Source organism: Ovis canadensis, chromosome 19 (assembly GCF_042477335.2).
Source record: "Ovis canadensis isolate MfBH-ARS-UI-01 breed Bighorn chromosome 19, ARS-UI_OviCan_v2, whole genome shotgun sequence".
Lineage (NCBI taxonomy): Eukaryota > Metazoa > Chordata > Mammalia > Artiodactyla > Bovidae > Ovis > Ovis canadensis.
Genome location: NC_091263.1, coordinates 43,009,960 through 43,033,659, shown reverse-complemented (window position 1 = coordinate 43,033,659; position 23,700 = coordinate 43,009,960). Strand labels below are relative to the sequence as shown.

General features: G+C 45.0%; 1 protein-coding gene and 1 non-coding gene across 2 annotated transcripts in view; one reads left to right on the top strand and one right to left on the bottom strand.

Annotated features, from left to right (window-relative positions):
- The window catches only part of PDZRN3 (PDZ domain containing ring finger 3), a 269,039-nt gene that overhangs the window by 90,589 nt on the left and 154,750 nt on the right, over positions 1-23,700 (bottom strand). The window lies entirely within an intron of this gene.
- On the top strand, positions 15,922-16,028 carry LOC138424932 (U6 spliceosomal RNA). Its single transcript, XR_011251027.1, has one exon. It is a non-coding gene; the product is annotated as a U6 spliceosomal RNA (small nuclear RNA).

Here is a 23,700-nt window from a genome sequence, read left to right as displayed (position 1 = left end):
GCTCCTCCATAGCTGTCATTTATCAGCAGCACAACACCCAGCGGTGTGTATTCATCAAATGTTTATTGACTTAAGCTGCAGGATTACCCCCTCCTTCTATGACATTAGAAAATACTGCTTCTGATTTAAATAGTTTTCTTTGCAGGATGGAAATAAAAAACCAAGTGCTATTATATGGCACCCATTTTCTGATTGGATGCATTGATTGAAGGTGAGCACTTACTCATGGAAATACACTGGAGGCTTTAGGCAGGGTTTCTCAAGCTCAGCACTACTGACATCTCAGGCTGGATAAGTCTATGCTGCAGCAGCTGTCCTGAGCATTATTGGATTTTAACAGCACCTTTTGCTTCTGCCTCTGAGATGCCAAGAGAGCCACCATCCCCACCCAGGACAACCAAAAGTGTCTCCAGACATGAACAGATGTGCGCCGACAAAAATCACCTCCCACTGAGAAGTACTGCATGAGCGGGTGATATTAGCACTGAGATTACTAACTGCAGCTATTTGCTGAAAAAATAATGAAAATATTTAATATAGAAAGCTATGAATAATCACTAGTTACTAGTTGTGAAATTTAAAAGAAGCATTTCCCTATTTTCAACACTGTCCAACCACCCAATAAATATAAATTAAATGCAACAATACATAAAATGGCTTTGTAAACTATAAAACATGGTGTTAATGATTATTAACATTTCCTCAGCATGCTCAGGGACTACACGAAGGACAGGCTGCTTGAGGAGCAAACTTTTATTAAGCCAGTGCTATGTGCTCACATTATCTTACTGGAGCTTCATCCTCTGATTTTTATGGATGAAGGATCAGGATCAAGATCACTCAGCAGTACTAACACCAAGGTCAGTCAGTTGATAAGAGGCACTGGCAGGATCTAAATATAGGTCTGTAACTCTCCAAACTCACTCACTCCTGTTCTACCCACTGCCTGCCATTTGTTGCGGATGCCATTCTCAAATGGGAGAGAGACATTCATATGCTTTTTGACAAACCTTTCGAGAAACAATGGCACCTGTATCTAGAGAAGCTAGCAGGGCTGGAGTGAAATCTATAACCTGGAGCTAAAGCCATCTGAACTGGTTAAACTTAGGCCCAACTTCATGACCCAGGACCCATTAAACAAATCATCTAACCAGCTCATTACAAACTGACATCTGGAGGGTCAGTTGTTAATACCTGCTATTCCTATTTTCTCCCTTAAGTATCCAGAAAATTCAGGTTCAATCGAACTATCTGGGAGAAATAAATTCCCAATTGACCTAGATAAAAAGAAGTTAGATTTTCTTTCGTAATTTTTTAAACTTAATAGCTATAAGAGGTTGAAATGGGTTCCCTAAAAAAGATTAGGGTAAAGTCCTAATCTCAAGTCCCTGAGGATGTGACCTTAGTTGGAAAGAAGATTGTACTAGAGGTCATCAAGTTAAAATGAGGTCACCGGAGTGGACCCTCATCCAATATGACTGGTGTCCTTATAAAAAGGGGAAATTCTGACAAAGAGGGAAGATGATACAAAGAGACACAGGGAGAATGCCTTGCAAAGACAGAGGACTGGACTGATGCTTCTATAAGCTGAGCAATGCAAAGACTACAGCCAACCATCAGAAACCAGGAGAGCAAAGGATGGATCTGTCTACAGTTTTCTCAGAGGGAGCGTGGTGGCCCTGCTAACACCTAGATTTCTGACTAACAGCCTGCAGAACTTTGAGTCAATGACTGTCTCTTTTCTAAGTCACCCAGTTTGTGACTTAATGGATAAAGGAAACAAATATTACGGCAGCCCTGGGAAACTATTTAATAGAGTGTCTATATTTCGTAAATTAATCCACTGGCAGAGTTGGGGAAATGCATTTGGTGTGTGTTCAGGGGGGCTTCTAGAATACTGTACTCATATGAGTGGAAAGCAGTCCGAGTTTTCTGGGGTGGCTCATCACTGGGCTGTGTTTGCCATATGGATGTTTTGGCCCACAGCCACGAAGTCACAGAGCCCTCACTGTGCCAGCTGGCAGCGGGGCCCTGGTCAGCCTTCTCCCTGGCTTTGCTCTCAAGGAGGCTGGGACTCCCTTGCTGTCTGTCACGAGCTGCTCCCTGAGACCTCTTTTATCCACCTCCTTATGGTGTTTCTCCAAGTCTCAGGCAGAACAGCCTCCTCGCTTTTGCCCCTAAGATCTCAAAGGGTTTATACACATAAATTCTAAGGGATCTGTAAAGATCGAATCTCAGAGTAAAACTGCATATAAATAGGTTCAGAGAAAAAAGAAACACTATTTACAAAACACAGAAACATAGGGGACATTTATGTTGTACACCCTCTGGAATGTGGGCCAAAAATGGGGATGCGTTAGCAGGCTGCAGCGAAGGAAAAGCACACAAAAAAACTTTTCTCAAAGCTTCCTGTGGGAGTCTGATGTGTATGATGGGGGGGAGCCCAAAGCCAGTCTCTGCGACAGCCTGGAAGGATGGGGTGCAGAGGGAGGAGGAGGGGGTTCGGGAGGGAAGGGACACACATGCCTATGCTCGATTCATGCTGATGGATGGCAGAAACCACCACAACAGTAGACAGTAATTATCCTCCAATTAAAACAAAATTAAAAAATAAATTGTGAAAAATAACTTCTTGATGTCTAATGCTGATCTATTGTCTTTGAGAGATGGCTGAGGAGCAAAATCTAGGTGGGGAGTTAGACAGCTCACTCCCAGCAGCAGGAAGCAGTGCAGAAATCGACACAGCTCCTGTCTGGTGGGCGAGGCGGGTGCTGCTACTGGGTGGTTTCAGTTCTGCCTTGGTCACAGCTGCTAGCGCCAGCTTTTGTTTATAGGTGTCCTTTCCTTCAAATCCGCCCGCAGGGGCTCGCCCACGTCATTTGTCAGGGGCTAAATAGCCCGCGGCCAAGAGTAGACATTTACTTACAGCATCTTCAGACTCTTTTAAATGGGCCTTTGGGATTCTGCTGCTGACCGCTCTGTAGCATGAGGCTAGGGGATGGGCTGCCCTGGGTGTTTGTTCTAATTGACTAACCTCGATGGTGCTGTTCAAAACCGCTGTAACCCATGCGTGCCCTCGGTCTGAAGCTTCTAATGACCTTTCTCTGGCCCTCCACACATATGGCTGAGACGATGCAAACATCATTTGGAAAAGGAGTAAATTCAATAACTCAATTACAGCTGCACCAAAGCGCCATTTATCAAACTCAGACCACAGCACTCTGTCTACTTTAGCCCTCTGGTTTTCCACGGCTAGGCATTTGGGGAAAGTCACTAATCAATTTAGGAATGATTAAATTGGAATTTGTAACACTTCCCATTATTAAACCTTCAATCTTCATTACAGCAACTTAATGATTACATCATGGTGGAGAAAAACAAATTATGGGTAGCTGGCATCGTTTAGAAAGCTGGAGCAGCAAGGAAGTTGTCAAAAACACCAAAAGTCTAATACATGTAGGTGTGTAAACGATGGTTTGATGTATACAAGGTACACAAAATTGCTGTTCGCTTCAGATAAAAATATGCATTGAAAAGGGCCTTTATTGCATTCTTTCTCTTTTTAAGAAGATTCACTTGATTTACCTGGAGTGAAAAGATGGGAGGTGGAAAACTCACAAAAATCCCATGCAAACTTGGATGTGTGCACATGAACTTTATTCAAAGAAGAAGGGCCAAAGATCCTCAAAGGGCTGGATAAATGGAGATGGTCTCTAGTACTCATTAAATCACTGGAAGTTTCTAGTACTCACTAAATCATTGGAAGTTTCCAGTACTCACTAAATCATTGGAAGTTTCCAGTACTCACTAAAATCACTGGAAGGACGTACTACTTTTCATTTTAGAGAAGGAGAAATGGAGGCTTGGAGAAGTTAAGTAACTCGGCTGGGTGTGATGGCCTGGAGCTTGGTGGAGTCTGTGTGGTCCTCAGAGTCTTGTGATCCTCGCTTACAACGTGCTGCTACTGGTTGGTGAGACCGACAGAATGGTTCCGAAGCGCCCGGAGGTCACTCTGAGATTCAAGTAGAAAAGATACCAAGGCTTCCGTCTGCAGTGCGCTCTCTTTCTTGAATTCCCTGCTCTCAGGATAGCCAGTTACAGTGTCATGAGCAGACCTACGTGGTAAAGAACTGAGGCTTCTTGCCAACAGCCATAGTTATGAACTCAGAAGGGGAATCTTCGAACCCAGCAGAGCCTCAGATGTCTGCAACCCCTGCAGAGAGACCCCAAACCAGAGCCACTGAGAACTTAAGCCACTCTGGGCTCCTGACGTTCGGAAACCATGTGACAGAATCAACCTTGCCATTTGAAGCGCCTGAGTGTTTAAGGGACAGTACATATGAATGGGTTCTGTAAGGCCCCTACATATGAACGGGTCCAACTGCAAGAGTGCATCATAAGTCCAATTTGTTTTTAAGTCCTATGAACTTAGCCAAGGCCCCAGCTAACACAGTGGGCTACACAGTACTGTATTGCAATAGGTTTCTAACACTTTTTACACCAATAATACGTTACAAACACAGAAATACAGGAAACATTTTTAATCTCACAGTATAGTACCTTGATGGAGAAGGCAATGACACCCCACTCCAGTACTCTTGCCTGGAAAATCCCATGGATGGAGGAGCCTGGAAGGCTGCAGTCCATGGGGTCGCTGAGGGTCGGACACAATTTTCACTTTTCACTTTCTTGCATTGGAGAAGGAACTGGCAACCCACTTCAGTGTTCTTGCCTGGAGAATCCCAGGGACGGGGAGCCTGGTGGGCTGCCGTCTATGGGGTCGCACAGAGTCGGACACGACTGAAGTGACTTAGCAGTAGCATAGTACCTTGAAAAGTGCCAGCTACATCACTCTTCCTTTTATGTTTCTTCCAGAGATCCTGGCCTTGAAATAAAGATACTGCATGACTGTACTCCATACAGTAAACAACAGCACAACCACTTATAGAGGATGCTCACATGTGACAATAAATAACAGACATGTGAACTCACTTATGTGACTGGACATGCAAACCCATGTTCACATCTTCGAAAGTTTGCAACTTGAAGGTTCCTAAGTAGGGGACTTGCTGTGATTTTTCATAGCCTGGTCGCACATCTTCCCAAGTGGCGTTAGTGGTAAAGAATCTGCCTTCCAATGCAAGAGATGCAGGTTCCATCCCTGGGTCACGAATATCCCCTGGAGATAGGGGATAGCAACCTGCCTCGGTATTCTTGCCTGGGAAATCCCATGGACAGAGGAGGCTGGTAGGCTATAGTCCATGGGGTCGCAAAGAGTGGGACATGACTGAGCACAGCGCAGTCACACATCTGCTAAGCACTAGAGCCTGGATTCAAACCCAAGCTTGCCTGGCTCTCAAGTTCATGTTCTTTACCACAATCCTACTGTGTCTCCTCAGGGTTTCTGAAATCCTCTTTCATAGGAAAACATACCTTACTTCTGCTCCCCTGCTACCTTAGTAGGCTCTTTTAGACGTTGTTATGGTCTTCCCCAGCCTGCTGATCAGCAGAGAAGGGCAAAAGTAACACAGCTTATCACCCAGACAGATGGGAGAAATCCCAGCGCTTAGCAGGTGTGCCCTCTTGTCCCTGCTTTTATCAGCTTTGGAAGTTTCTTTCACACACACGAGATTTTCTAAGGCCGACTGCTAACCATGGTGTTCAGTGGGAAAACACACACACTCATCTCATAATTAAACCTCATTTATGAAAAAAGGCAGAGCAGATTAAACTCGCCAAACACTATCTTCCACCATGGGGTTTACCCATGAGAGTAAATGTACTGAAAAATAAGGCCATCTTCTCATGTTCCATCTTCATTGAAAAACTGCCTATGTTGAAGCACTGCAGCCCCATAATTTCTCTGCAATCCAAACTTGACTTGTGGTGGGAGCACAGAGAAAGTGCTGCTCTTCTGTGACAGGGTGTGTGTTTAAGCTTAGAGAATAGAGAGGCATTAAACAACAGAGGACCAGCGGGAGACCCATCCATTTCAAGCCCTGGGAAAGGTCCCTCTCGCCAAGTGAAGGGGGGAAAATGAGCCGTGAGGCATTAAGAGGGGAGCAAGCTGTGAAATGAACCAAGGGGTAGATGGTGCAGTTCATGACCCTGCAGCCTCATAACACAGTCCTTCAGCCACGGGGTCGCTAATGAAGGGCGATGCCTGGAAATTAATGGAGTGATGTGGGGTGTGAGGGTGAAAAATGGGAGCCTGCCGATGTTTCCGGTCCCTTCTGCTCAAAGAGTCTGGGCAGAATAGTTATTCCAGCTTCCAGCACTTTGATAAGTTAATATTTCACCATTATGTTATTAGAGGGAGCCAGCATCAAGTAGCCAAGCATCTTTGGGTGAGATAGAAGGGATCACGAGCCCCAGCAAGAAGAAAGAGAATTAAGACACGCCTGCCCATCTGACTGCAGGCTCTGATGTCCTGAGGAGGTAAGGGCCTTCCTCTTCTTTTGCTTTAATTCAAAAGGCCCCTTTAGCCAAGTGGACTCTGTGAAATCCTCCACCAAGAGCTCACACCCTAATCACACCCTCCCAGAGTCTCCCAAATAGATATCTGCGGCAAATACAAAACTCCAAGTGCGCTGACTTAGGAAAGGTGATTGGTTCCATCTGCGAATTGAGACCTGAAACCTTTCTCCTTTCATGTGAGCTGTCATTTTTCTCCTACAAATGAAATGAATAATTCCTCCTCATGGCAGTCAATTTCAAATTCACAGGGTTTTCCCCTGCTCTGAACCCATTATATTTTGTTGCATAAAACCTATCTTATAAAATAAACCTCTCAAAGTTGTAAATTAAAAAATAAACATTCTTGAGAAAATGTCAAATGTGGGCCTGAGAGAAAGGCCAAAAAATCCATTTAAGGGAATACTGCAGTGAATCCGTCCCCAGAAAATTGTGTGTGGGGGGGTAATTCAAGACTGGTGATTGAATATAAATTCACTGCCTTCAGCCAGTTTGTAATGAAATGAACCTTTAGCTAGGGGTTGCTATATACTTTTAGAACTGAGTATAAGATTAGCTGTGCCTGCAGTGGAGGGAGATCAAAAAAAAATATGCACCAGAATATTAAAATAAAAGCCAGAAAGAACAGACCTCAGAGGGACCAGCACAAGCATCTGGCACCATCTCTGGGTATGCAAATAAAGTCACGGAGAACACTCCCTGTACATGCATGCTGGGCGCGCTGAACAATGGACTCATACTGAATGGTCAAGTTGGTTGTCTTTCACTGGTAAATCCTTATTCCAGAGAAGTTTTCCTAGAGTGTCTAGTCACCTTGCCGCCTTCATGGTTGGGCAAGTGATTCAGTGTAGTAGTTAGCAATACACAAATACCACGGAGGCAGTCCGCCTCCAAGACGGCCCCACTCAGGCCCTGTCTCCCAGTATTTACGCCCCTGGGTAGTGCCTTCGCACGTGGTGGTGAAGGTGTTTTGTGTGACTCACAGAAGTTGGTAGAAGTGATGATATGTCTCTGCCAGGAAACCGTAGCTTCCATCTTGCTCACGTTCCCTCTTTCTCTTTTTTGATCGTTTGCTCTGCTGCTGCTAAGTTGCTTCAGTCGTGTTCGACTCTGTGAGACCCCGCAGAAGGCAGCCCACCAGGCTCCTCTGTTCCTGGGATTCTCCAGGCAAGAATACTGGAGTGGGTCGCCATTTCTTTCTCCAGGATCATCTGCTCTGGGGGAAGTCAACTGGCAAGTCCTGAGCAGCCTTCTGGAGAAGCCCAAATGCTGAGGGGCTGAGGTCTCCTGCCCACAGCCAGTGAAGACCCAAGACAGCTTCAGCTACAGCCCAGTGAGTGGACCACCATGGGCACGGACCCTCAGCTAAGGCCTCAGATGACCACAGTGCAGGCTGGCATCTAGACTCCCATTTCAATGGAGTCCTTGAACCAGAAACACCTAACTTAGTTTCCCCCCCAATTTCTTGACTCTCAGAAACTGTGAGATAATCAGTTTTTGGTTTTTATTAAAACACTACATTTGGGGTAATCTGTTACACAGCAATAGATAATTATTACAACCACCATTTCCAGACAGCATGCAGAATGTTTTTCATGAACAATCTGACCTAACAGTACATCACATCCTATTACACAGGTCCCATTTTATTATTCCCAGGTGTACCTTATAGGGGTACAATGAGGATTCAGGGATATGCAAAGTATTTAGGGCTTTCCTTGTGGCTCAGTAGTAAAGAATCTGCCAGCCAGTGCAGGAGATGTGGGTTTGAGCCCTGGGTTGGGAAGATCCCCGGGAGAAGCAAATGGCAACCCACTCCAGTATTCTTGCCAGGAGAACTCCATGGACAGAGGGGACTGGCAGGTTACAGCCCATGGGGTTGCAAAGAGTCAGACACAATTGAAGTGTCTTAGCATGCAGGCACAGCTGACCCAGCATTCAGGCAGAAGCCAACCACTGGGACCCATCTTCGTATGTATTTGCTCAGATTTCCCAGGCGGTTCAGTGATAAAGAATCTGCTTGCTAATGATGCAGGAGACGCAGGAGACGGAGGTTCTATCCCTGGGTTGGGAAGATCCCTTGGAGGAGGGCATGGCAACCCACTCCAATATTCTTGCCCGGGAGATTTCTTGCCTGGATAGAGGAGCTTGGTAGGCTACCCTGGGGTCGCCAAGAGTAGACATGAGTTATTGAATGAAAACGACAACAAAACCCTTCGAACGGTGGCTGACACACAGTAAGCACTTACTAAATGTCAGCTGTGAAGACTATTATTATTCCTGCTAGAGAGGAATCAACGCTGAGCAAGCAAAGTACTTTGTTCTAGCCCATACAGCTGAGAAGTAGCAAACATGAGACTCTCTTATATCAAGGCTCATATTCTTAACCTAAGAGGTTTCTTCTGACAGAACAGCCTTCAATTAACAAAATAAAAAGCTATTCTCCATTTCTGTGAGTCTGTCTCTCTTCCATGGATATGTCCATTTGCATCACATTTTAGATTCTGCATATAAGTCATATCATATAGTATTTGTCTTTTTCTGACTTACTTTGCTTAGTATGATCATTTCTAGGTCCATCGCTATTGCTGCACAAGGCATTATTTCATTATTTTCATAGCTGAGTAAATAATCACAGAGAACAAACTTGTGGTTGCCAAGGGGAAGGAGGGAGGCAGAGGGATGGAGTGGGAGTTTGGGATTAGCAGATACACACTAGTATATACAGAGTCAATAAACAACACAGGGAACTGTGCTATAAAATATTCACTATCCTGTGATAAACCATAATGGAAAAGAATATGAAAAAGGATATAGATATATATAACTGAGCCACTTTGCTGTACAGCAGAAATTAATACAACACTGTATATCAACTATCCTTCAGCAAAATTTAAAATAAAAGGAGAAGAGAGGACAAGAGAAGATGCACGCTAAAAACAAAGGTAAATAATTCCTCGATTGTTTACAATCTTAGATTAACCATGATCTTGGATTATTCACATCCCCCTTCATATGGGAAGCTGACTGAGCTGATGGTATTTCCTAATTCTCTAAAAGTACTCTCAAATATTAAAAAATAATGAAAGCAAGGAATTACCAAAAAAAGCCTGTAAGGAATCAAGGTTTTTATTTGGCGTAAACAGTTACTGAATATCAATGGCATGTAGAGCAGAGAATTGACTAACTGTTGCCGTGAGACACTAAATCATGGTTCTCTTTAAGATGAAATCAAAGCAGACAGAAGTGAATGTGCATTCCTCTGGCTACATCCTGAACCTGTAGAGGAACTGTAACTTAAAGAGTTTTTGTTACTGAGTTCGCCAGTAGTGGGAGGATTATCATAGTCAGAGAGAGGGCCAGTCCTCTGGCCCAGGTAGCCTTTTTGCTTCAGTGCGTCCCAGGTGCGGTTATTAACTCTATAAGATTAATAGGTATTAATAAAAACTGCCTGCTGACACTGTTTCAAAAATCACATTTTGACGAAGTCTTATAGAATTGATTCATCCACGTATCACTGTCGTCCCCAGAGTAGAACCTTAGACTATGTAATTCACCACAGAATGAACATCACTTCACTGTGGAAACTTACTTATCGTCAGCATTCGTGCAATGACAGAATGTGGCCTGAATCTTATTCTACCTTTAAGAGTTCTCTGCTCCTTTGAGCTCAGGCAGCTTGAAACAGACCCTGGATTTTTCAGATCTCATTTCTTCATGATACTAACATCCTCAGTGAAAGCAATGCAGCAACACTGAATAAAACTGCCACTCGGAGCACTGATGTTCTTTTGGCCTCCAAGGAGGAGAAACTCAGTTCCTTCAGTTTACCAGTGTTTTCAAATGGGGAAGGGAGCAATGAGCAGAACCCACCCCTGAGTGGGAGCCTCTCCATCGTGGAGGGGCTCCTTTTCCCCAGCATGCACTTTTCCCCAGCTGATGCAGTCAGGCCTTTTTCCACTGCTGTTCCATTGCTGGGCTTCAGCCAACAATTCCCCGAGAACTCCAGAGGGAGCCATCCCCCTCCAGCCTGCTGTATGCAGCCCAGAGCAGAACCTGTTGGAATCACTCAAACCCAATCCTTGTGTGGGCTCAGCCTGAGAGGCGGGGCCCTGTTTGTATGGCCACCAGGAGTGCTTCAAAACGGTCTCAGTGAGGAGAGCTTGGACCCCAAGGGCCAGCCCTTTCCCTCCCCACTCCTCAACTAGCATCACCAGTTGGGGATGGAACACCCCCAAGCAACGCCTCTCCCCCCTCCTGCCCAGGCTCCCAGCTCACGGTGTGGGAAGCTCAACTCAATATTCACAAATGTCAGAGGCGCTCACATATCCACTGAGACACAAGAGCTGAGATTCATACCTCGCTGTTTGGCAGCACAAGAGGGACAGACTGAGAGGGAGGGGGAGATGATGGGAGGAAGAGGTGGAAATCAGGTTAAAGTGTGAGGAGCAGACTCGTGCATGGCTCAGTTTCCAACAGAGATGCTGGCACTAGGTGTTCCAATAAACCCTGTTGTTTGTAATGGGATGTTATTGGTGGCAATCCAATTACGGAGCAGTTCCAACCACCATCCTCAGGGTAAGACCTGAGGCCAGGGTCTCACTAAAATAACTCTATTAATACTCGCCCTCACCAGACGACCTGCGTCTGCCCCTGGCCGTGGTGACTGCCCATCAGAGAGCATCCTGACCCTGAAACCACTGCAGCATGAAGGCCAGCCTGAGGTCTGAAAGGGCTGTAGCCACTGTGGTCAAAACTGCAGCCAACAGTGCTCTCAACTGTGGAAGGCTGCCAGCCTCCCGGGGCTGAGCAGGGGAGCGAGCCCTCTGCCAGCCAGTGCCTCCTACAGCCCCCTCGGCCCTCCCACCCTGCCTCTGCTGAAATGGTGTCAGTTCAAGCTGCAGGCAATGCTGGCTCCAGCTTTCAGTCCTCAGCATACGCGGGCTCTCTGCTCAGCCTCCCCAGTGGTAATGCGACTTCCTGTTGTCCAGTTCTCCTCTAAACCACGCTGGCAGCTTACAGTAAGTCCCCTATAGTCTCCAAGTTGTGACCTTTCAAAGATGTGAACGTGTGTGCCATCAACGTCAGGCGTGAGGGAAACCGCAGCTTGCCCTCCTTCTCCTGTTGCCGACGGTCCTTCAGCTCTACCATCTCCCACCTCCTCTCCCTCCTCCAGCCGGAAGCTCTTCTAGTCTGCTCACTTGATGCCAGCCCCCTGTATGCCAGCTGTTGTACTGTACTACTGTACTTTTCAAGGCAGTGTTATCTAAGATTAAAAATGTTTTGTGTGTATGTTTGTGATGTAGTATTGGTGTGAAAAATATTATAAACCTATTACAGTGCAGTGCTAAGGAGCCGACTGTGTTAGTTGGGTACCTTGGCTAACTTGGCTGGACCTACAAACAAACTGGACGTATGAACACGATCTCAGAACAGAACTCGTTCTTATGTACCCTCTCTTCTTTCCAGGAACCTCCTCAGCTTCTCAAGGGCAACTGGAAGGCTCTCCCAGGACCTTGGCCCACGATTCTGGTCTCTGCAAGGCACTTGGTTCAGAGAGAAGGATGGTGGTATTTCTCCATCTCTCCCACTGCACTGCCTGCGGTCCTTTGGGGATGGCTGTTCCTCCGTCCATCTGCGCCCCACCCCCCAGCCCCTGGCACAAGAGCACAACCGGACAAGGCATCCGCCTAAAGACCTACCGTCCTCCTCCCGACGCAGGGTGTTTCTAGAGGCTGCTGCCCCAGGACACGCAATGCTTTCCTCACTCACATCCTGCATCTTTTCTCCCTCATCACGAAGAGAGGACAAGCAGCTTCCGTACCTCACTTTCCTGGGGTTACTAACTGCTTCTGTACATGTGCTATCTCACTTCTAACACTTCTGTGAATCAGGTACTCATATTATTCTTTTTCTTTTACTTGAAGTATTTTTATAGTGTTGGGGTAGTTTTGAGCCTACAGCAAAGTGATTCAGTTTTCTGTGTGTGTGCATATATATATATATATATACGCACACATATAACCTTTTTCAGATTCTCTTCCATTATAGGTTATTACTATATATTGAATACAGCTCCCTCCACTATACAGTAGTTCCTAGCTTATTTATTTACTTTATATATAGTAGTGTGTATCTGTCAATCCCAAATTCCTAATTTATTCCTTCTTCCCTTCCTCTTTGGTAAGTGTAATTCTGTTTTCTGTCTGTGAGTCTATTTCTGTTTTTAAATAAGCTTATTTGTATCTTTTTTTTTAGATTCCATCTATAAATATACCATATGATATTTGTCACTCTCTGATTAACTTCACTTAATATTATAATCTCTAGATTGGTATTATTCTTGATTTATAGCTCGGTAATGGGGTTTGGGCAAGTGACTTGTCCAAGGTCACAACTGCAGGCGGCAGAGCTAGAATCTGGCCTCTGTCTGGCATGCCCTTGCTACCTGCGCTGTTCACCACTAGGCACACAGAGCTCCTGTTTGTACAGGGCTTCTTCCGGGCTTCTGAACCCTCTAACCCAAGGCTATGTGTAGTGATTACATGTGCCAGAGGTTAAACAATATAGCGTCCACCCTGGAGTATATCACTTTGGAGAATAATCTCCTCCTCTTATCTAAAAATAGCAAAGAACAAAGAGACAGACAACTTTGCTTGATAGGAGTCTACCTCCAACAAGACAAAGAGCTGGACACAGAGACACCCAATGACCTCATGAGCAGCAAACTGCCCATTCTTATTTCTTACCCTTGAAAAAAATGGAGTAACACATTCAAATTTACAAACATGTTGTTCATAAAATTTACAGTGCCATTTTTATAAAGTAAGGGGTATCAGAGATTATCCAATCCACGTTACTCACTTTATAGAGCCGAACAGAAAGGCCTGTGAAAAGTGTAAAAGATTTCACCAAAACCACAAAGTCAGCCAGTGGCAGTCTCAGGACTATGCACAAGTGTCTTTTCGAATCCCAGCCCAGTATTCTATCATACAAGCATAGCAAAACGTTTTCAACGTAAGGGCATCTCTGATGGAATGGCAGTGACTGAAAGGGGGCTCTGAGGAGAAGGTGATGATGGATTGATGAGTCATGCCTGGGGCAGGTATTGATGAGTCATGCCTGGCACAGGTATGGGATGGGAACACAGAAGAGCAAGCTCACTTCTTAGGCTCCTTTTTCATAGAAATGTCTCTGTATTTAACTTCAGCAGACTCATAATCTATCTCAAGAGCTATTATATCAATACCATCCTAGATCTAGTTTATTAGATTGTTACAACTCTATTTTCAAGAGAATATACATTTTAAGTCACAATGCTGGATTTCAGAACTCTTGACTCATCCTGTGAGGCAAGTCATCAGAAAGGGAGACGAAGCTGGAAGTCACTGGAGACTAATCCATTAGAGAGTCTCAATTCTTCATTCTCATAAAAAAAAAAAAATAGGTGACAACTTTACAAGGATATACCCTTTCCCGTTTGCCTCAGCGCTGGCCATCATTCATCTAGTCTGTGTTACAATGGCCAAATCACACATTCACCATCCACTTCCTTAAGGCATTTGAGATTTTAAAAAATAACATCTCCAACAGTCTTCAACTCTTTTTTCATAACATGTGCCCTAAAGTACTCATGGAATACTAACGGAAAGCTTGTCAACTTGGGGATTGTCCTGAGAAAACTCAGTTAAGTACCTGAACACTCCAGGGAGTGAGGCTGGGTTGTAGGATGCTCATGGGGCTAGTCTGGGAAGTCCTTCAACAGTAAGATAAGAGGACCCTGGGTTGCCAGCAGATACCATGTCATCATAATACAGCATTTAAGGGGTCTGGAGCCCACAGTGTTTCTGAGGATAGACTACATCCTGTCTTTCTGCATAACAGATTCAGAAGCTGTTCTATTAATACATGCCCTGGATCAATCCAGCATCTTTCACCTTTCCTCAATACATTTACATGATTTTTCTTTGGATACCATGAGTCTTAGGGAACTGAAACTGATGGTGTCTTATTTTTGAGTAAATTAAGCTCTCCAGAGTCAAAGAAGAGAAGACAATGGACATGCACCCCTGGCCTTTGCATCAAACTCTGGAGTAGAATATAGAACTTTCTCTCTACTTCAGGGAGGGCCAACTACACATGAAAAGATGGCTGTGACTGTCATAGAAATATTAGGTATCTCAATGGCTGATCAAAGCACTCCAAAGGGAGAAAGTCACCAAGAAAAATCTACCAGGATTCAGGGAAGAGTTTCATTTTGAAGCAGTCCATAAGAAACCGGAGAGTTGCGCTTTCTGGAACTCACATTTTTCCCCTGTACAGTCAACATAATGAAGATGCAAGAAAGAGTAGTTAGCATAAAGCATTTCAGCTCCATGCACTTCACCAAGCAGGATGCTCTGTCAACTGTGTCTTCACCGCGCTGTCGGTTGTCCCAGGGAAGAAATGTGCCCTGGATTCATGGTGCTGAAGTGTTTACAGAGTAGGAGAAATTTACTTTTAGTTCACCAGATGCTATCATGCCAGCTATCATAATGGTATATTTCAAGCTTCCTGTCACTATCTCTTGTCTGGGCAATGTAGATGCCATGTAATTAAGCCAATACATACCTATTCTTTAAGGTAAATGTGGAGGTGATATAAGTTAATTGCATATGGCATAAAGTGAGAGTGAGAAGCTTGATGATCATGTTATCCAAAACACAGAGCCTTACAGAAGCACTGTGTAGAAGGCTTTAGGATGAAGCTACAAATACAATGGTGTCTACTAATTATGGGGAACTACTGACCTAGAACAATAGTCTAATCAAGAATTTGATGGAAAAGGTACTGGCAAATGGTGTTTGTGAATTATGACCCACAGATGCTCAAGAGGCGTCAAGGTGTCTGTGAAACGCTCTCTGCTTTTGTTTTTCCCTGATTTGTTTTTGGCAGATGGACAGAGTCCATCTCTGACTCCCTTTTCTAAGGATGAAGCACGCAACTCCATGGGTTAAAAGATGAGCTGGATTTCATTGACAAGGAGAGGGAGGGCATCTCAGATGGAGAAGACAGTGGCTGCAAAGGCAGGAAGCAGGATGTCCTTGATGCATTTGGGACACAGGATGGCTACTGTGTAAGGCTGGGGTGAGACCAGGCCAGATGGGGAACCGGGGGCTGGGAGAGGCTGGGAAGAAGCCTGAGAGGCCAGGTTAAGTAACTGGCACTATTTGGCAACCAGCAGAGTTTTTCTCCATATGGAAATGATATATCAGGTAAGAATTTTGGACAAATTTTAGTGCTTGGAGGTACTGGGTTGGCCAAACTGGGTTTTTTTTTTTTCTGTTAAAACCCTGAATGAACTTTCTGACCAACTGCATGGTAATCAAAAAAAAATTTTTTTTTAAGAATTGGAAGAAGACACAGAAGGGAGGGAGGAAACAGGAAGGAAGTAAAACAGCCATGGATGTGCTCGCTTCGGCAGCACATATACTAAAATTGGAACGATACAGAGAAGATTAGCATGGCCCCTGCGCAAGGATGACACGCAAATTCGTGAAGCGTTCCATATTTTTGAGGTACCACTTCACACCAGTCAGAATGGCTGCGATCCAAAAATCTGCAAGCAATAAATGCTGGAGAGGGTGTGGAGAAAAGGGAACCCTCCTACACTGTTGGTGGGAATGCAAACTAGTACAGCCACTATGGATAACAGTGTGGAGATTCCTTAAAAAATTGCAAATAGAACTACCTTATGACCCAGCAATCCCACTTCTGGGCATACACACCGAGGAAACCAGAATTGAAAGAGACACATGTACCCCAATGTTCATCGCAGCACTGTTTATAATAGCCAGGACATGGAAACAACCTAGATGTCCATCAGCAGATGAACGGATAAGAAAGCTGTGGTACATATACACAATGGAGTATTACTCAGCCGTTAAAAAGAATTCATTTGAATCAGTTCTGATGAGATGGATGAAACTGGAGCCGATTATACAGAGTGAAGTAAGCCAGAAAGAAAAACACCAATACAGTATACTAACACATATATATGGAATTTAGGAAGATGGCAATGACGACCCTGTATGCAAGACAGGGAAAGAGACACAGATGTGTATAACAGACTTTTGGACTCAGAGGGAGAGGGAGAGGGTGGGATGATTTGGGAGAATGACATTCTAACATGTATACTATCATGTGAATTGAATCGCCAGTCTATGTCTGACGCAGGATGCAGCATGCTTGGGGCTGGTGCATGGGGATGACCCAGAAAGATGTTCTGGGGAGGGAGGTGGGAGGGGGGCTCATGTTTGGGAACGCATGTAACAATTAAAGATTTTAAAATTTAAAAAATAAAAAACTAAAAAAAAAAAAATTAAAAAAAAAAAAAAAAAAAGTAAAACAGCCATGGAAAGGTAACTGTGCGGTTGGGGCTGCACATGCAGAGTAGGGGAGGGACACAGAGACAATACTAAGTTAGAACCGGCGGGAACTGACAGGCAGGTGGGCAAGGAGAGTCCAGAATATCACCAAGACTTCAGCTTGAGCAACTAGGTGGATGATGCTGATGTACAGACTGGGGAGACGAGGAGGACAGCACACAGGAAGAGTGTGGATTTATATACCGTAGGTCCTGGAGGAAATCAACCCTGAATATTCACCGGAAGGACTGTTGCTGAAGCTGAACCTCCAAGACTCTGGCCACCTGATGTGAAGAGCTGACTCACTGGAAAAGACCCTGATGCTGGGAAAGATTGAAGGCGGGAGGAGAAGGGGACAACAGAGGATGAGATGGTCGGATGGCATCACCGACTCAATGGACATGAGTTTGAGCAAGCCCAGGGAGATGGTGAAGGACAGGGAAGCCTGGCGTGCTGCAGTTCACGGGGTCGCAGAGTTGGACACAACTTAGTGACTGAACAACAACACCAGGTTTGAGGTGCACTGACATTGGAATAGAGATGTCCCACAGACAGGTGGTAACCCCGATCTGGGTTCTGGAGAGGGGGCATGGCTGATTTGGGAGTTAAGTCATGACTGCTCAGAGCATGTGTGAGACAGGGGAGGTCAGAGAATCATTTTCCAGTGAAGGGGAGCGGTGGCTCACATGCCCTGGAGGGCCCAGGATGAGGTAAGGCCAGAACGTCCCGAATATGATGGCAGAAAGGCCCTTCAATGTCATGTGTCGGAAGAGCTTCAGCAGAGGGCTGGGGGAACAAGCCAGGCTGTGATACAGAAAGCTAGGAAAAACAGCAGGGACTGAAAGTAGGTTCTTTCAAGGTGACTGGTATTAAATGGGAGAGAGAGACGAGGCAGGACTTCTAAGGGGAGAAAGGTGTGGTCCTGGAAAGGAGTGAAATGTAGAATCTTGCTGTGTTCAGTGTGGTCCCTGGAATAGGGTGAGCAGCAGCATCCACGAGATTGTTAGAAACTCAGAATGTCAGGTCCCTCTGCAGAGTGAGTCAGAATCTGCTCTTCAGCAAGACCCTCAGCTGGTGTATTTGCATATGGAAGGCTAAGAAACTGGGATAAAGGACTCTTGAACTTTCTCTCTAAGCAGAATGGGAGGCTCCTGGAAAGAGGAGCATAAACCTCCCAGAGGAAGTGAGATGAGATTAAAATAGAAGGAGTGAAATTAACCTGAAAATGAAGCCAGACGGGGACATATATTTTAACCTTTCTTCCTTTACCCAATTTCCAACAGATATATATGGGTGATGAAAATAAGTTTTTTATGGGGTACCAGTTTTCTGACTTGAAAAACAAGGAAAATGAAGAATTATTTAATTGGACAATCAAAATTTCAACACCATCATCATGGAATGAGAAATACTTTCCTCAAACTCTCTTGACCTCTTTGCAGAATGAGACTGTTAGGGAATTGAAACCAATGAGAGAAGGAATTTTTTTTTTTTTTTTAATGGGTCAGATATTGCTCCTTGCTCAGATCCTTCATGGGAGAAGTAGTTTTCCTACCAGTATTTGGCTACTAAGTGCCTGGCAGCTTCAAAGTCAAGCATAGTTAGACTGCATCACAAAAAATTAGGCTCTAATTTTACAATGGGTAGTAGTATTTTAATCGTCCAACAATCTCCTGAACAAGAGCTTTGTCAGGTCCAACCTTACTGGTAGCAGTAAATGTTTGTTCATTTTAAGCAGTGAGACCATGAAAAATGGGTTTTTTAATGTAGGCTCTCAAAAAAACATAGCCAGCGTGCAAAGGATGACAATTAAATAAGTTAAGTCAATTTCAGGGAAATTGGCACATAATCTGATATGTGCTAACCTATCCGTCTCCACTTGTAATCTTCAGAAGGAAATTTGGAAAAACTTACAGGCAAGGCAAGGATGATAAAAACCTATAATTACAACCAAAAGGCAGCATCTCTATCAAGTAATTAACAACATGTCTGGCAATGATTACACATGACTCACTGTTTCCAATTTCTTTAAGTGAATTTTAAAGCTATTACCAATGCCCTTGCCAACACACAGCATGGGACGTGGCCGAGCCGCTTTTGTGCAAAAAAAAACTTTATCTTCATCAGCAGAAGGTAAGTGGATCAAGCTGACAGGAAGCTGGGCAACAGCACACGGCAAGGACAGACGTGTGTGATGAGGGAAACGGAAAAATAATAAGCACATTAGCAGAAAGTGGGGTCTGGGAGATGCCGGTGGCTGCGAATGGCTCGCTTCTAGGTCAACAGCTTGAATCTGACTCCGATGGGCAATAACTCCGAATTCTATGGCCTGTGTAAGAGCCTGTTGATGGGAGGAGTGGGATTACAACCCAGGCACAAGTATACAAGACGGGGATTTCCATGGCTAAAGCGCTGGCAAGGCACTCACAGGCTGGAGGGGAGCGTGAGGTGAGAGACAAAAGATCATTCGGCTGACTGATACAATTTTCCAAACACTGGAGACAAACCTATTAAACTAAACAACAACGAAAACCAATCCATTTACTTGGGGGTTACAGAGTTTCTGTTTTGGGGGCAATGAGCCGGTCTGGGAAATAAACAGTGATGATAGCTGTACCACACTGTAAGTGTGATGAATACCATTGAACATTTAGAAATGGTTAAAATGGTATTGTTATATTTTGCCACAATGCGGGGGGGGGGAAAAAAACACAACAGAGAAGGAAAAAGCCACACATTTAATTGATCTAGTCCATGCAAGTTTCCTCAGTATAGCACGGGCTCAGCTGAGGGCCAGAGCTAGGAGATATTTTGTTTTGTAACTATTTGGGAAGTTGCCAGGAGCAGACTGGCACGGGTAACATCTAAGCGTGATCATCAGACATGTTTTACTTCATATCAGGCAAGGTAAATAGTTTGAAGGAAAGATATGAATAAATCAACCCAAGGCCAGCCTTAAATCTATTATAAACTAAATATGTCTCATCCGCTTAACATCTTTTGCTCCAAAGTTGGTGGCCATTGTTTTTTATACTACAGTCCTATCCTTCCCCCAAACTGATTAAAACATGTAAACATTCAAAATTTTCCCACATGGATTTTCATAGTGAACATAATATAAAAATTCTACAATATGAACTAACTTTAGAAAGGGAGAGAGAGAAATGTCACTGGGCTTTACTTTTTTTCCCAGTAAGTTCAATATTTCAAGATTTAGAGAGATGTTTCCTGACAATTTCAGTTTTGGAAATCAAGATGCAGTCTTAAAGATTGTTTTCTTTTAAACCAAATTTAAGTACTATCTAATTCCATTAGAAGGTCAAGCTCTTTCTTAAAAGGAAAACATATACACACACGATTTTTTTAACCACTGGAAAGTAACACCAATACAATAAGTGCTTAAATAATAAAATGTAGCACAGGGACCTAAATTGTTATTTTACACATTCTCTGTGCAACGCCTAAGAGAAGGCTGTCTTCCCTCCCTATGTTTTCTGAGACGTGGACTCATCACTTCCTTACCATCTATAGGAAGAAGACATCACAAGGACCTGATCCCAGCTAATTATTGCTGTCACTGTCTGGGTCATTGCAGAGCTCTGCTCTCTAGCGACTCTCAAGTTTTCTTCTCTGGCTGAAAACTTTTTTATTTTTATTTTTTCAAATCTAAAACAAATATGCCCCATTAAGCAGCCAAAACATTCACACTCTGAATTTTTTAAGTGTCGAAAAACAGCTCTGGTGTAAGAATAAGAATTTCTGTGTCGCTGTCGGAGGCAAGTACAGACAATTTTTGAAACCCGTCTGATTTTCCCAATGATGTCTCCCTCTCTGCCAGAAGTGGGGCCTTTTACCACTCACAGCTTAAATCATTCTCCTTTGAGGCCGTTTCACAACAGAAGCAAGGCCTCCCAGAAACACTGCCTAATAAGAACCCCAGAAACCATCTTCTTATCTGACAGCAGTGTGCAGAAAAAAATAACCCACAGCAGATTATCTAGTGCAGAGTGAATTCTCCCAATTTTAGATAAACTCTTTTCAATAAGGTTGTGATGGAGACACTCAGGTTGTGTATTTCACGGGAGCAAATGACAAGCACGAAGTATGGTTTGATTTTCAGATTAACTGTCAACACATAGTTACTGGATGAAATCCCCCTTTGAAGGAAACAAGCTAAAATCTAAACTTTTTTCTTAAAGGTCTCCTTGGGGTGAAGAAGCTTAGACTTTTAGGCAGGAATTAACCCAAGAGAATGAGGTGTACAAAGACATAGGTACTGTTTAAGGAAAGAGAGCTTATTAACTTGTCCCCAAAAACTCCTTTATATCTTTCCCACCTTCTCCCAAGCTGCTCCCCCTGTCAACCCTCAAGCCCCAGCCACAGCATCTGCTATCAGTTTCTGCAACAAGCCAAGCAATTTCTGGCCCCAGGGACTTTGCACATACTGTGTTTTTCTGCCTGCAACAACCTTCTTCCCCATTTTCCCCTAGGCTGCTACCTTTCATAGCTGGGTCTTAGTTTAAATAATCTGTTATCCAGAGGTTGCCTGTGTTCTGTCTCTAACAGTCTCACCTTGTTGGGTCTTTCTCTGCCTTGGTCTTTTTTTTTTTCCCCTCACCTTAGCAGAAATTACATTCAGTGGGAGGGAGGAGGGATGGGTATCTTTCTGACTATGTTTCTCTTTCATTCTTGTAGGGTCTGGCTTCACACACTCAGACAGTTCCCATGCTTGGGGCTTACTACCCTGTGGCTACGGTCATGAATTTTCCAATACTTCAGAGTTTTCATCTTGTAAGTGAAGTGTGATGGGGCCACAGAGCATGTGCCGAAAGCTTGGAGACTAGACTCTGGACCTGTCCCCGGGGCCCCGCCTGACTTCCTTTTCCCTGCCTCTGCTGCTGACCTCATCCTTGGTACGGACTGGGCAAGGGGAGGGTTGGAGTCACGTGTGTGTGTTGGTGGCATCTCGCGGCCGGGCATGGCAGTGACTGTCCCTGCCCTGGGCTGGCCATACCACAGTGCATTCAGTGGGCCAAGCACATCCTGGCACGCAGACTGCAATACTCCTGAGGCTCTCCTGTCTGCTGCGGATTAGGGCTATAGACCCCAGCAGTGGGGAGACACCTGGCTCAACTCCCCTCCCTTGGGTGACACGCAATGCACTGGGCAGGTGACTGGCAGGAAGGGGACCCAGCAGCTGGTGGCCGTGTCTCTGCCACGTTGCAGGCTGAGCCCCCCAAGAAGCCTATGAGGGTCATCACTGTCCATGCCCTGTGCGGAGCTCTGTATCTGAGGGTGCTTGGCATTCAACAGCAAATAAAAACACCGTGACAGGTAGACAGACCATGGAAGAAAAGAAAGAGTTTTACGTGTTAGTTATTTTAATGACACTTTTTACACTGCCTTTTCTAACAGGGCCCCACATTTTCATTCTGCACTGGTCCCTGTAAATTCTGAGGCTGATCTTGTCTACCACAGCATCCCCAGCACCCAGCCCAGAGCAGATATTCAACCTCTGTTGAGTCACCCCATTCTATTTGGGGGAGGGGGCGGGTGAGAGGAGGACTTCAGTGGAGCTGCTCTACGGAAAACTAAACACAATCCTTGAGGTTGATAAGCACAGCATCTGAGGTGATCCTCCCTGGGCTCAGGGGCAATTTCTAATATTCCTATGGGCACCTGAGGTGGCCACATTTCAGACTGTTTCCAGGGTACCTAAACCCACAGACGTGGTGACAAGGTAATGACCTGATTTTGTGAGCCGCTTGTGGACTCAGCCATATTCCTCCACCATCGCATCTCTTCACGTCGGAACCTCTGGACTGACAAAAAGTATCTCCCTTGATGAACTGATTTTAATTGGCACTGCCTGCCCTGCAAAACCTCAGACATCTTTTCCCAAACAACTAATTTTATCTTCATGCCCCAGCACACCTGCAGCCCTGGTGGGGCTCAGCGCCCCTCCCAGAGGATGCATAAGCAGCAAAATCTGCTTTCCTCCCTTGCGTTTAAAGGGAAGCACCCCCACCCCCCCACCGCCCGCCACCTGGCCACACCAAAGGTTCTGTGGGCTGAAATGACACTGCCTGGCCCATCTCACCACTGCACAAAGAATCCCAGGGCCCTTCCTACCCACCCAAGAGAGGGAAAACATGGCGCGTGGTTAGGATTCTTGTTCCTCATATAGTATTGTGCACATCCATAAGGTTTTCAGTTCCACGCTCAGCTCAGCCGAGAGACTGTGAGCTCCTCCCATCACTCCCTACAAGACCAGTTCTTGCTTCTTTTGGCAGGAGCATCTGTACCCTCCAGAGTGGCAGGTGTGGGCAAAATCCTCATATTTGCACCAGTGGCTGAACAGAAGCGTTTTTCTTCACCGGTGCTTCTCTAGCTATAAATTCCAACATGAGCAGAGTCAGCAAAAACTAGGGCTACAGGATGTCTCTTCTTTATTGCTGAATCAGCATGAAATCCCACTTGACAGGGGAAAGGACGAGGTTATGGTGCATTCAGACCAAAATGACCTTTCCAGTGAAGGTCTGGTTCTTCGTCAGGCAAGCCGCCGCAGAACCCAGGCCTGCCTTCCTGAGTAAGGGATGCAGGCAGTGGCTGCTGTTCTCCGGATCCTTGAACTTGAAAGGAGTCCAAGTGACCTGACCCAGCCCACTGCCAAAGGAAACAGTGTCTGAGGACCCCCTGGCCAGACGTAAGTGCAGCAGGGCAGTCCTTAAAAGCATAGGCCCCCTCTTCTCCTGCCTCTCTCAGGCTGAAACTGTAATATCAGGAGTCAGTAAAAAACCTGCCAGGCAAACTTTCCAAG